The sequence below is a fragment of the Rhinolophus sinicus genome, chromosome 6 (assembly GCF_057876585.1).
Source record: "Rhinolophus sinicus isolate RSI-liver-muscle chromosome 6, RSI-T2T, whole genome shotgun sequence".
Taxonomy (NCBI): domain Eukaryota; kingdom Metazoa; phylum Chordata; class Mammalia; order Chiroptera; family Rhinolophidae; genus Rhinolophus; species Rhinolophus sinicus.
The window spans coordinates 11,365,517-11,377,666 of NC_142506.1; the positions used below are offsets into that span (position 1 = coordinate 11,365,517).

The following is a 12,150-nucleotide window of genomic DNA, read 5'->3' on the forward strand; positions in this document are numbered from 1 at the left end:
TTGACACTGCTGAGAGCTCCTTCTAGAAACTCTCTTTTTAGGTGTTATCATACTGCCGTCCTGCTCCTCCACATTCTCTAGTCAGTCCTGTTATAGTCTCTTTTAAAGCCCGGTCTTCACTAATTATTGAGGTTCCTCAAGGCCATCGAGACCCTCTCCTCTTATCCCAAGATGTTCCCTCTCTGGCAATCTCATTCACTCCCACATTTTAAAATACCACCTACACCGACGACTCACCACTGTGTATCTCCAGCCCAGGCAACATTTCTGAGCTCTTCACTCTTATAACCAATGGTCTACTTGACATCTCATGTTAGAGGTCTCGATAACACCTCGAAACCAAAATGTCAAAAATCAAAATCAAAATCGTCTTTCTTCTCACACATACAAACATAAAATAAAACATACCTGTTCCTCCTCCGGTATTTTCTCTCTCAGCCACCCATCAGGTTATACAGAAGCCCAGAGTCCTTTTTGTCACCTGCCTTTCCCTTACCTTTACTCAAAATTTCTGGTATGTGTAAAGTTTCAGTTTAACTCCAAGGGAGGGCAAAAATATGAGTGGATGTGGACTTTCCAACATGCTTGTCAGTGGGGTGCACCAAGGTTTGCCTTATTTGCCAAGACAAACTTATTTTGATTTGGAAAAGTAGAGAATAGAGAAATATGACATTTCTTGTGGCTGTGAGGCAGTGTGTGTAGCACAGTGTCTCCCATACTGCATGTTATTCTTTCTTTTTTTTAAGATTTTATTGGGGGAGGGGAACAGGACTTTATTGGGGAACAGTGTGTACTTCCAGGACTTTTGCCAAGTCAAGTTGTTGTCCTTTCAATCTTAGTTGTGGAGGGCGCAGGTCAGCTCCAGGTCCAGTTGCCCATCGTTAGTTGCAGGGGGCACAGCCCACCATCTCTTGCGGGATTCTAGGAGTCGAACCAGCAACCTTGTGGTTGAGAGCCCACTGGCCCAGGTGGGAATGGGACCGGCAGCCTTTGGCATTAGGAGCACCGAGCTCCAACCGCCTGAGCCACCAGGCTGTCCCTGCTACGTGTTATTCTTGCAGTGTCATATTGACACTCCTTCCACCCAGTGATGGCTTCTATGTCTCTTCACCGTGAACCTGAGTGACCTTCTGTAATTGCCTCAAATAATAGAGTATGGTGGAAGTGATGATATGTGACTTCCGAGAGTAGGTCATAAAAATGACATGCACTTCTTTTTATTCTCTTGTTGAGATGTTTGCTCTTGGAACCCAGCCACCATGCTGCAAGGAATCCCAGGTCACTTAGAGAAGCCACGTGAAGCTATTCTGGCTTGAGTGAGAAAGCCTTCAAATGACTTTGGCTCCAACCAACATCAGACTGCAACCACATGAAGTCCCAAGTGGGACCCACCTACGTAGCAGAGTTCATTCTACCCCCATAACTATGAGAGGAAATACTAAAATGATCCTTTGGTCCTAAGCTACTAAATTTTGGAATGAATTTGTTATACAATCATAGACAAGCAGAAAATATTTAGTACACTGAAGTGTAGTGTAACCTCAACAAAATGTGTGGCTTTGCCTATGGGAACAGGTGGCAGGCAGAAAAAGGGAAGTCCTGAAGTAGAGAGTTAGTGGGTGCCTAAGGATCTTGAGGAAATTGTCAATGAGGGATTCAAGGAAAGCGAGGAAAAGTGGAAGATGAAGTAAAGGGGTCCTTGTTATTTAGTGGCAGAAATTTGGCAACGTTGTCACCTGAGCTAACATGGAAAATAAAAAATGTACCTAATGAACTCAAGAATCTTGTTCAGAGTTGTTCAACTCGTTCTGGAAAGGGACAAATAGTACATAGTTTATGCTTTTGGACCATACCATCTTGTTGTAATTACTCAACCCTGTCATAATTGCATTAAAGCAGGCACTTTCAAAACTAGCAAATAGGCATGAGTGGTTCCCGCAAAACTTCCCTTACAAAAACTGGGCCACCTGCCCACCAGCAGTAGTTTGCCAACCCCTGTTCTAGGCAAGGAGATCAAGGTAGAATATTTAAAGTGTCACCTAGTTCCTTCTCATTGCCTAGCATAAGACGTAAGGAAAGAGATAAACTAAAGAACCACGTCTTGAATATACAGGAGCTAAAACACGCTGCATTTGAAAAAACGTTTTTTTCCTCATTCCAGCCTCTCCAGATGGCAAACAATGTTAAAATTAAGAAATGGCTTCTGAGAAAAGATCCAATATCAGGCACTGCTCGAAAAACATGATCTGAATAAGGGTCAGCAAATTACAAAAGGCCTTTTGCTGGTCTTCAGGGTATGTCTTGAAGAACTTCTTTGTTGAATAATGGGACACCAAAAGTCGTAAGGGTCTTGTCCCACAGTAATCACACAAAGAAGCCATGGCAGAAAAGGGCTTATCTCATGAAGAACTGTGGGTGCATCTTTGGTCTGATAGAGCGAATTACATATCGACATGCCAAAAGCCTCAAAATTTCTGAAAGTATCATGTCAGCTGAAACGGAAAGGCACGGAAACAGTACAACATGATAAGAGGTGTTTGGATCCCTCAAATTTTACCAGCAGGATGAAGGCTTATAAAAACCTTCAAAACATGAGTTACTGTTGAAGAAAACCAGATTGTGTGACTCTAAATATACCTCTTTGACATAAAAATTATTTTGAGCTGAAGACTATTAAGAAACAACAAATGCAGGAAAAGCTCTCTCTACCCTCCTCTTTCTGTGTGAAGGAGGGATATAAATTCTCCTTCACTGGAGATGACTCTAGACTCTTAGCACCAGAGGAATCTACAAACATTACTCCATTAGTTTTTCTCTATATACTTACTTCCCAAGGTTTGCCTCCCTTGGAAGCCTAAAACTGCTTTATTTTGTCTTGTCATTTCCCTATAGACTTGTTGTTCTTTGTTGAAGGTTTTATATAAGCCAGAGTTCTAAGCTGTATCTTTGAGTTACTCTTTCTGAGTCTCTCCCATGTATATATGAGATATACATGTTAATAAGCTTCTGGTTGTTTTTCTTTTGTTAATCTTCTTTTTGTTACGGATGCCCCAGCTGAGGACTTAGAAGGTAGACGGAAAAGGATTTTTTTTTCCTCTTCTACACTAGCAATAAGATAATATTTAAATTTCAGGACATTTCTGTTGAGCCTCATTCTGGCTACTGTGTTCCTACCACTGGATGCCAAACTGCTTGTGGTTTTCAGAGCACAGCTTGTTCTTTCGTACCACTGTGCCTTACGCTCTGTCACAGTGTCACTGCCTCTGGCACCCCTACCCTTATCTTTCTTCCTACCTCCTGGCTGTATAGAAAATGTCCGTGCTTCCTTTTAGCTCAAGTATCATCTCCCGAGTTCAGCCTCCTTTGACTCTCCCAGGAAGACTTGACATCTTTTCCTCTCCAAATTATATTCTGTTCATAAAATCGTGTTTTGTATCCCCATAGGTTCTGAACCAATTGATAAATAGACACAGGTATCAGGTAAGGATCAAAATCAACAGCCTTGTGACAGGTCAAGCTGGACTGGAGAGTTGGCCTTGGGTCCAAGGCTTCCTATGCCTCCCATGCTTTAGACTGACTTTGTCTCCCAGCCGCAGGGCAGAGAAATTCTGCCCCAGAAATGTTGTTGACAACATGCACAAAAAGCAGAGAGCAGGTGGTAAATTTTCCATGGGCAGGAAGATCTTAGAGAGCCCAAGGAGGCCTGAGCCACACACACAAGTTCAGTCTTTTCTGCCCCATCTCACCTATGAAATAAGTGGCTCTTTTTAACCCTACCAACGAGTGAGCTTCTGCCCTTCCCCAGCCATAACTATTTTCAAGCATCTGTGTCAGTAAGAAAACAGTTGAAACTGTCTTCATATGGATCCTCTGGGAGAGTTTTCAGCTTCAAGTTACAGACTACCTGACTTACAGTGGGTGAAGCCATAAGGATATTATTGTTCACTTGAGAAATGTCTAAGGCAGGCCGTCCTGGGATGGAATGAGGACTTCAGTGATTTCTTCAAGGACTCAGCCGTTTCCTTCCTTCCTCTCCATTATCCTCAGCGTTTTGATGACATCTCCCCTCAGGTTTCTCACTTCATGGCTACAAGAGGGCGCCATCAACTCTTCCCATCACATCGTAATACCATAGTACCCAAAGTAAGAAGAAAGGGGACCAAAAGGGCTGTATTTTCACACGTGTCTCTTTTACCAAGGAAAACTGTATTTTCAAAAACCTTCGGTAGACTTACCCTTCTGTCTCATTGGCCAGAACTTGATCACATGTCCTCTGACTAGACCAATCATTGCCAAGGGGTAATGGGATTGCTGTGATTGGCTGAGGCCAACATGATTCATCCTGTGGAACTGAACATGGTCCTGCCCAATCCAGATCAGTAAAAAGGGAAAGACGGATATGAACAAAAAACATGAACAGAAACAAAAGGAGAAACTTCTGGGCAGCAGTATCCACAGGCTTTTTTAAGGACATGGGTTCAAAATGACTCCATTATTTGTATAACTCCATTCTTTCACCCATGACCCCATCCATTGATCCTCACTTGTTTCCATTCCTTGGCTGTTTTGCACAATGCTGCAATGAACATGGAAGTACAGAGATCTCTTCAAGATAGTGATTTTATCTCCTTTGGATATACACCCAGCAGTGGGATTGCTGGATCATATGGTAGTTCAATTTTTAATTACTTAAGGAAACCTGTATACTACTTTCTATAGGGGCTATACCAGTTTACATTCCCACCAACAGGGTACAAGGTTTCCCTTTTCTCCATATCCTTGCCAGCATTTGTTTATCTCTTGTCTTTTGACTATAGACATTATAACTGGTTGTGAGGTAATAGCTCGTTGTGGTCTGGATTTGCATTTTCCTAATGATTAATGATACCCAGTACCTTTTTCTGAATTGGCCATTTGTTTATCTTCTTTGGGAAAATGTCTATTCATATTCTTTGCCCATTTTTAAATTAGGTTATTTTTTTCTATTGCGTTGTATGAGTTCCTTGTATATTTTGGAATTTAACCCCTTATTAGATATGTGGTTTCCAAATATTTTCGTCCATTTCATAGGTTGCTTTTCCATTTTGTCAATGGTTTCCTTTGCTGTGCAGAAGCAATTTAGTTTTATGTAGTCCCACTTGTTTATTTCTGCTTTTGATGTCAAATCCCCAAAATCTTGCTCTTTCTCCAACACCAAGGACACAGTCGGGAGGCAGCCACCTGCAAGCCAGGAACCCGACCATGCTGGGGTCCTGAGCTCAGACTTCCAACCTCCAGAACTGAGAGAAAATTGATTTCTATTGTTTAGTCTGTGGTGTTTTGCTCTTGGTATTTGGGTCTGTGGTATTTAGTCTGTGGTATTGCTTAGTCTGTGGTATTTTGTTATGGCAGCTTGAGCTGACCGATATAGTACTGATCTGATTATATGATAGAGCAGCTGGCACTAAATTGTCAGTTGTCAGGTTTTATCCTTTGCAGAAATATTTACATTTTAAAAGAGAAAGTGGTTAAAATGATGGACTCACTAACTGGCAGAGCCATCTGGTGAGGGGCAGCGTGATGACATAATCGGTCAATTCTTTGCCTCACAATACGTGTGACCTTTTACCAAGAATTGAACTTTCCTAAGCCTCAGTAACTTGGGTCCAGTAATATCCATGTTCCTGATGAGCTATGAGGTTTGTGCTGATTCCTTGTAGTGGTGGGGTTGCTGGTGCTTTCAGTGATCTCCGGTTCCTTTTATTTTCTCCATCATCCTCCCTCCCACTGCTCCCTGCATTATTTGGCCTGGGAGTATATACAGAGAATTGCTACTGAAACAATCATTGTTGCAAGTACATTCTGCTTACTCAGCATCTCCAGGGTGGAGTAAAACAGTCGAGAGTTGGCTTAGGGAGAGAGTATGGGCTGGCACAGAGCACCAAAGATTGGAAGCCCAAACCATAGTTCCCCAATGTAGAGGAATGCCTGTATCAAACTAGACACTAAAGGAGATCGCAACATCTTTTTTGAAAGTGGGTAGGAGGGTGGGTGTGGGGTTTGGGAGGGAAAGGAAATGTCCAGGATGATTTGATTCTGGTGTTAACAGCAAATCAAAGGGATCAATAGAGCAGCCTAGATTGTGCTTCTCTCATGTTAGCTCAGGACGGCACTGCCCTTATTCATAGTAAATGCTCAGTATTCCAAACTGTGTCAGCAGGTGGCTCCAGAGGCAGCTGTTTGGTGAGACTGCAGCAAAAGGTAAATTATGCCACAGAGAAACCAAACCCTGTATACGAATCCAAAAGAATCTTGATGCAAACATAAAGTGATATTGTACCAATTCGATTTAACAAGCCTAAGCCTGGGTGTTGTAGCGGATTACAAGCATGGATACTTTCTGATGTGAATTGTTTGGAATTAATTACTCAAAAGAGAGAAACAGAGACTATTGTCCTGGGTGCCACTCCACTCTCCAAAATGTTAAAGTTCACTTCTCCTCCTTGGCCACAGATTTTTCTCTAAGGTTAGTTGTCCGCAAATGTTCTCGTGGCATCCACCTACCTACAAGCCAATCTTCCTCCAGAAGACAAAAGATCAAGAATTGGTAGGCGTTCACCCCCGGCTATACTATAAGAGAATGCCAGTTCTTGGAGCCTCAGAACTATAGAAACCTACAAAACTGGTCTCAGATTATGCATGAACTAAGGAGAGGAGAACACCATTTGGAAATGTGAGGTTTGAGCAACGTTATGAAGCATGGCCTAGGGCTAAGGGCATTTGATTCATTTGTAAATACACCAAATGCTGAAAGAAGAGTGGTTACCAGCCCAAAGTGAAAATAGCAAAATTTCCCCAGGACATCTTTCTACTTGGTCTTTCCGATACCAACTCCCTACCTCCAAGTCTGCACCTGCCCTCCAATTTCAGTTTGATTTACCACGAGTGAGCATCTACAAGTTGTTACCTCTTTTGGCCCCTGCATCGTATCCTTTGTCTCTTAGCCCATTCTTGTAGTTGCTGATATTCCCAGGGGTCACGTTGAACAGTAGTTTAACAGTAGTTCAATGTGACCCTTGGGAATATCAGCAACGTGGTCTGTGGAATCACAGACCAAGAGTGGGAAGGAGGAAAGAAGGTAAAGAAGAATAGTATTTGGTCAGTGTCTTTCATGACCCAGACGCTGTCACATATGTTCTCTCATCTCATCCTCACAACCATCCTATATGGTACAGAAATCAGTGTTCCGATTTTTCACATTTTGAGGAAAATGACAGGAAGAGCTCAAGGGTAATCATAAAGCCTCCAGGAGGTAGAAGGAGGGAAAGCCTTTGATAAAAAATGTCCCTGCCGACAATGGCCCTACAGATCTCTACTGAATTCATGAGCCCATTCTTTCTCCTGTGTTTTCTACCACAGTGAGTGCTATGCCCGGGGAACAAGTTGTCCACACCATCCCATTGCCATGATCTTTGGCTACGCCTTTGCTGTTCCTGCATAACCAACCACTCACCACATTCGGTTGATCCCACCTCCTAAATAACTCTCAAACATGGCCGCTATTCAGCTCTCTCCCACTGTCACTTTCTTGTCGGTCCGCCATCATTTCTCACTTACATGTGTCTGTTTCCAGGTTGGGTCAATAAGTGTGTATCTGCGGTAGTGGGGAGGTTCAGAAAGAGTGAAGAGCTGCAGCAATATCCTTATATTTTAATTGCCTTTAACTATATTAAATCAAATGATAGCATAGATGGAATGTTCATAGTACAGTGCTTGTTACTATTGCTACTCGATACAGGGGTTGAGCATTCATATGGAAATCACATGCAAAAGACTTCCTGGTTAATATGTTTAGTATCTCAACTGCAGCTCAGCTGGTGGGTCATGCTTTGTCTTCTATCTAGAAATCATCTTTGAGTTCCACCTGAGACTCTTCTTCTAAATTCCCCATTAAATCCTTTTACCTTTAGAACTCAGAACAGAGTGTTATTGATTTTTATGACAATGAAATGGATTCAATCTAGAGAGGCAATCTGTAAATAATAACTTTAAGTCTATCTGCCTGTGCTTGATAGTCTATTGTGTTAGGACTAGCCAACTCTGAAAGAGAGATGACATTATCAACTCTATCTAATGCTATAACTAATGCATTGGATTTCCATAAGGCAGTTAAGAAAGCACTTTTCTCAAAGAATCATCTCACCTGTCATCAGAAAATGATAGCTAAAATTGGCAGACAAATAGGCATATTTAACTGTTTAAAGTAGCTATGGAAATTCTCAACGTTACAAGATATCAGAACGGGAACTCCTCTTAGAATTCTAGCAACCATTTTAAAATGGGGATGTATTTTGGGTTATCCTTTGTTGGTGCCACCAGAGCAGTTAGTGGGCAAGTGTTATGAACTGAGTTGTGTCACCCCCAAATTCGTATGTTGAAGTCCTAACCCCCAATGTCACTCTATTTAGAGGCAGGGATTTTAAGGAGGTAATTAAGATTAAATGAGGTTATAAGGGTAAGGCCCTAATTCAGTATTACCCCTTATGAGAACAGGAAGAGACAGCAGAGATATGCACGCACAGAGAAAATGTCCTGTGCAAGCCAACAAGGTGGCCATCTACAAGCCAAGGAGAGAGGCCTCAGGAGAAACCAAGCCTGATGGCACCTTGATCTTGGACTTGCAACCTCCAAAACTGTGAGAAATAAATTTCTGTATTTTAAGCCACCCAGCCTGTGGTATTTTGTTACAGCAGCCCTAGCAAAGTAAGACAGTAAGGAATAAAAATGCTAACTGTCCTACAAAGTACAGGATGTCAAATTCTGCACACTGAAAAATTGTTCTGTCCCAGATGCAAATAACATTCTCTTGAGAAACAAGTCCGGTCTCAGCTCATCTTACAGTTGACCCTGTTAGACTTGTCTTTGCGTGAAGTCACCATGTCGTGTTTACCTTGGTTCTGCCAGGAGCTAGCAGAGTGTCTGGCCCTCCATAGAAGCTTAGCAATTGTGAGGGTATGATATGTTTAAAACTGTTCACGTGCTTATTGTGTATCTCACCTTTTGTCTCTGTTCACCTGAGCCAACCATCTGCTTGGGTGCATAGCGTGACTTGTTACTGAGAGACAGCAAAGAGGCTGGGGTAATATTTACCTTTTGACATTCCAAAATTAGATTTTGCTGCAAGACAATTGTGGCATTCTTTCCCAAGCTCTTGTCTTGAGGAAGAGTTGGTTAGAGTCCTTTAGCATATCAAAGGCCTTGTTTTGAGGCTCAGTCAAAAATTCTTCCTAAGAGAATTGCAGAAAGAAGATGAAGTGAGTGGGTCTGGGACAGGGAAGCCCTTTTGCTGAAGAGGAGCTTTAGATGTAAAAAAAATAATCCTGGGAAGGCGGCCGGATGACTCAGTAGGTTAGAGCGCAAGCTCTGAACAACAGGGTTGCCAGTTCGATTCCCGCATGGGCTAGTGAGCTGCTCCCTCCACAGCTGGATTGAGGACAGCGAGCTACCATTGGGCTTCCAGCACAGTTGGTTGGAGCACTGGGCTCTCAGCAGCAAGGTTGCCGGTTCAATTTCCGCATGGGATGGTAGGCTGTGCCCCACGCAACTAAAGATTGAGGACGACTGCACTGAGAGCTGAGTTGCGCCCTCCACAGCTAGATTGAGGGATGGCTACTTGGAGCTGATGGGCCCTGGAGAGGCGCATTGTTCCCTAATGAAATAAAAAAAAAAAAATCCTGGGAGAGGAAAGCTATTATCCCCTCCTCCCTTCTCTGACCACCCTGTCTAAAAATGGCACCCGTCACTTATGATTACTTCACATTGTGTTTTATGTCTGTTTGTTTCTTTGTTTATTGTCTTTCTCTTTGATTAGAATATCAATTCCATAAGTCAGCTTTTTGTCCATTTGACTGTTGCTGTGTTTCCAGCATCTAAATCAGTACCCAGCCGCTCAATAAATATTTATTGAATGAAGACATGAGTTTTCTTTTCTCTTTATCTCCCTTCCACCTCTAAAAACAAGGAAGGCGAGAAGAAATAATTTCATTTGAGAAGGTATCTTTCAAGACTTTGAAGTCATTCACCAGATATCCTCCATTTGCAGAGGAAATCCTAAGAACTGGCTTCATAAAATCGCATCCTGAAAGATCTAAGAACAGGTGCATTTCTGATTTAGTGCTCATTGTTCTGCATTCCGCGTTTGCTTCCTTTGAATTCCTTTGCAAAGTTTATAGTGTGACAAATGACTTCTTCAATGGCACTGGGCCACTAATTGTTCAGAAAGTGCACAGATAAAATAGAGCTGAAGCCCTGGGCACTTGCCTGCTCCTGGCAAGCAAACCTGGGGATGGTTTCCATGAATGGGGACCCCCTTCTCAGCACTGGAACCTAACGGGTATCAGGTCTTAATGAAGCTGCCCAGAGAAGCGTGTCATGTCACTGAAGGACATCATGCCTTCTGGTCCATCATCTCTGTGGGAAGCACATATGGGTACAAAAGTGGAGACAGGATTTTGCATTAGAAAACAATTCAATCAGGAAATCCTGTGCAATCGGATCACTGAGTTTTGGCAATCAGCATTGGGACTTTTCTTTGTTACAAAAGAGTAAATGTCCAAGGAAACATCAGGCCCAGTGCCCAAGAATGTGCATCTTCACAAAGGGTTGGGATCATCAAATTCTTTGTTGATTAGTTTCCAGAAAGCTCAACCATGTTCCTTTGCGATGAATTACATGGTGACTCATTGTTAGGGTGGGAAAGAGAATGAGGAAGGAGGAATCTACAAAAGGGCTGGCACGTTGCAATGTGACATGTGCACAATGTCAAGTTCCTTTGACAGCACCGGTTATAAAATGGATTCTCTTCACCTGCATAAAGGACAAAACTCCTAGTAAGCTATTGGATAAGAGGATGAAATAACAGGCTCTTGGTCTATACTGTCGTCACAAAAATAACTTCCGTCTGTTTAGTGGTGCAACTCTGATGTGCACCAATACCCTTATTCCTCACAAGTCTGTGAAAAGAACAGAGCATGTCCATTTTACAGACAGGAAAAGTGAGGATCCAAGAAGGGAAGTGAGTTGCCTAAGCCCATGAAGTCAGTGTTGGAGTTGGTCTAGCGCCACGGTCTTTCAGTCCCCATTGTAATGTGTGACTTGCATGACACCTGGATGCACCACTCGACGGTGGGTCAGGCATAGAGTGACCATGTGACATGTCACCCATATCATACTTTGGAGAGTGAAAGGGGCTCTGTGAATAATTATTTTGAGACAACTGGAAACCAGGACTATCTCAGGAACATTTGCATGAATGGTCACCATAATCATGGGACAGAAGCAAAAAGAGGACAGGTACCCTGCACACTGCCCAGCTCATCTCTTGGCTCTGACAGGAGAGAGAAATCTTCATCTCATTTCTTGAACGTGAGTGACTTTTCAGACCTGAGCAATATAGTTTAACAAACAGACTCTGTTGGGCCACATAATAAAGAACGAGTTCTCTGTTTTGTGCCATGCTGTCTGACCAAGTTGGACCACAAAGCTCCAGAAAGATGGCCGGAAGATGTACTCAAGAATAAAGGAAGAAAAGATGATGTGGCTTCTGCAGGGCAGAGAGTAAGAGGCTGGTGAGAATAGTCAGAAAGGACAACGAAGGCACCTTATAGCCTGACAGCTGGACAGCAAGCAGTGTAGGGGTTATTATCAGTGTCCGTGTGTGTCTGCTGGAAAAGGCAAGTTCTACCGTATGCATAAGGCCATAAGACTTCCTAGAATGGGTATAGACTGTCCCACTCTGCTGGCTCGGTCATTAGTTTCCTGGTCACCATTCTAGGAATGGCAATGACAACTACAATATCTATTATAGCAAGAACTTACTTCTGGATATAGTCCCTCCGGCAGAAGTGCATGACAGCAGTGATTAGTAAATTTAATTCTAATAATAGCACATAATCTTTGCAGAATGCTTTTATAATTTTTAATGTTTTTACCACTGTTATAAGTTCATACATGTAAAGTGCTTAACACAGTGCCTGGCTCATAATAAGGGCAATGTAGTTTCTACTATTATTGTTATTATTTCATTTGAGTCTCACAAGCACCCTACAAAATAGGTTGAACAGAAATGACAGAGAAAAAAACTGAGCACAGATTGTCTGAGTTTATTTTGCA

At 42.5% G+C, this 12,150-nt stretch overlaps 1 protein-coding gene across 2 annotated transcripts in view; it reads left to right on the plus strand.

Annotated features, from left to right (window-relative positions):
* The window catches only part of LOC148757832 (uncharacterized), a 135,692-nt gene that overhangs the window by 14,150 nt on the left and 109,392 nt on the right, over positions 1 to 12,150 (plus strand). The window lies entirely within an intron of this gene.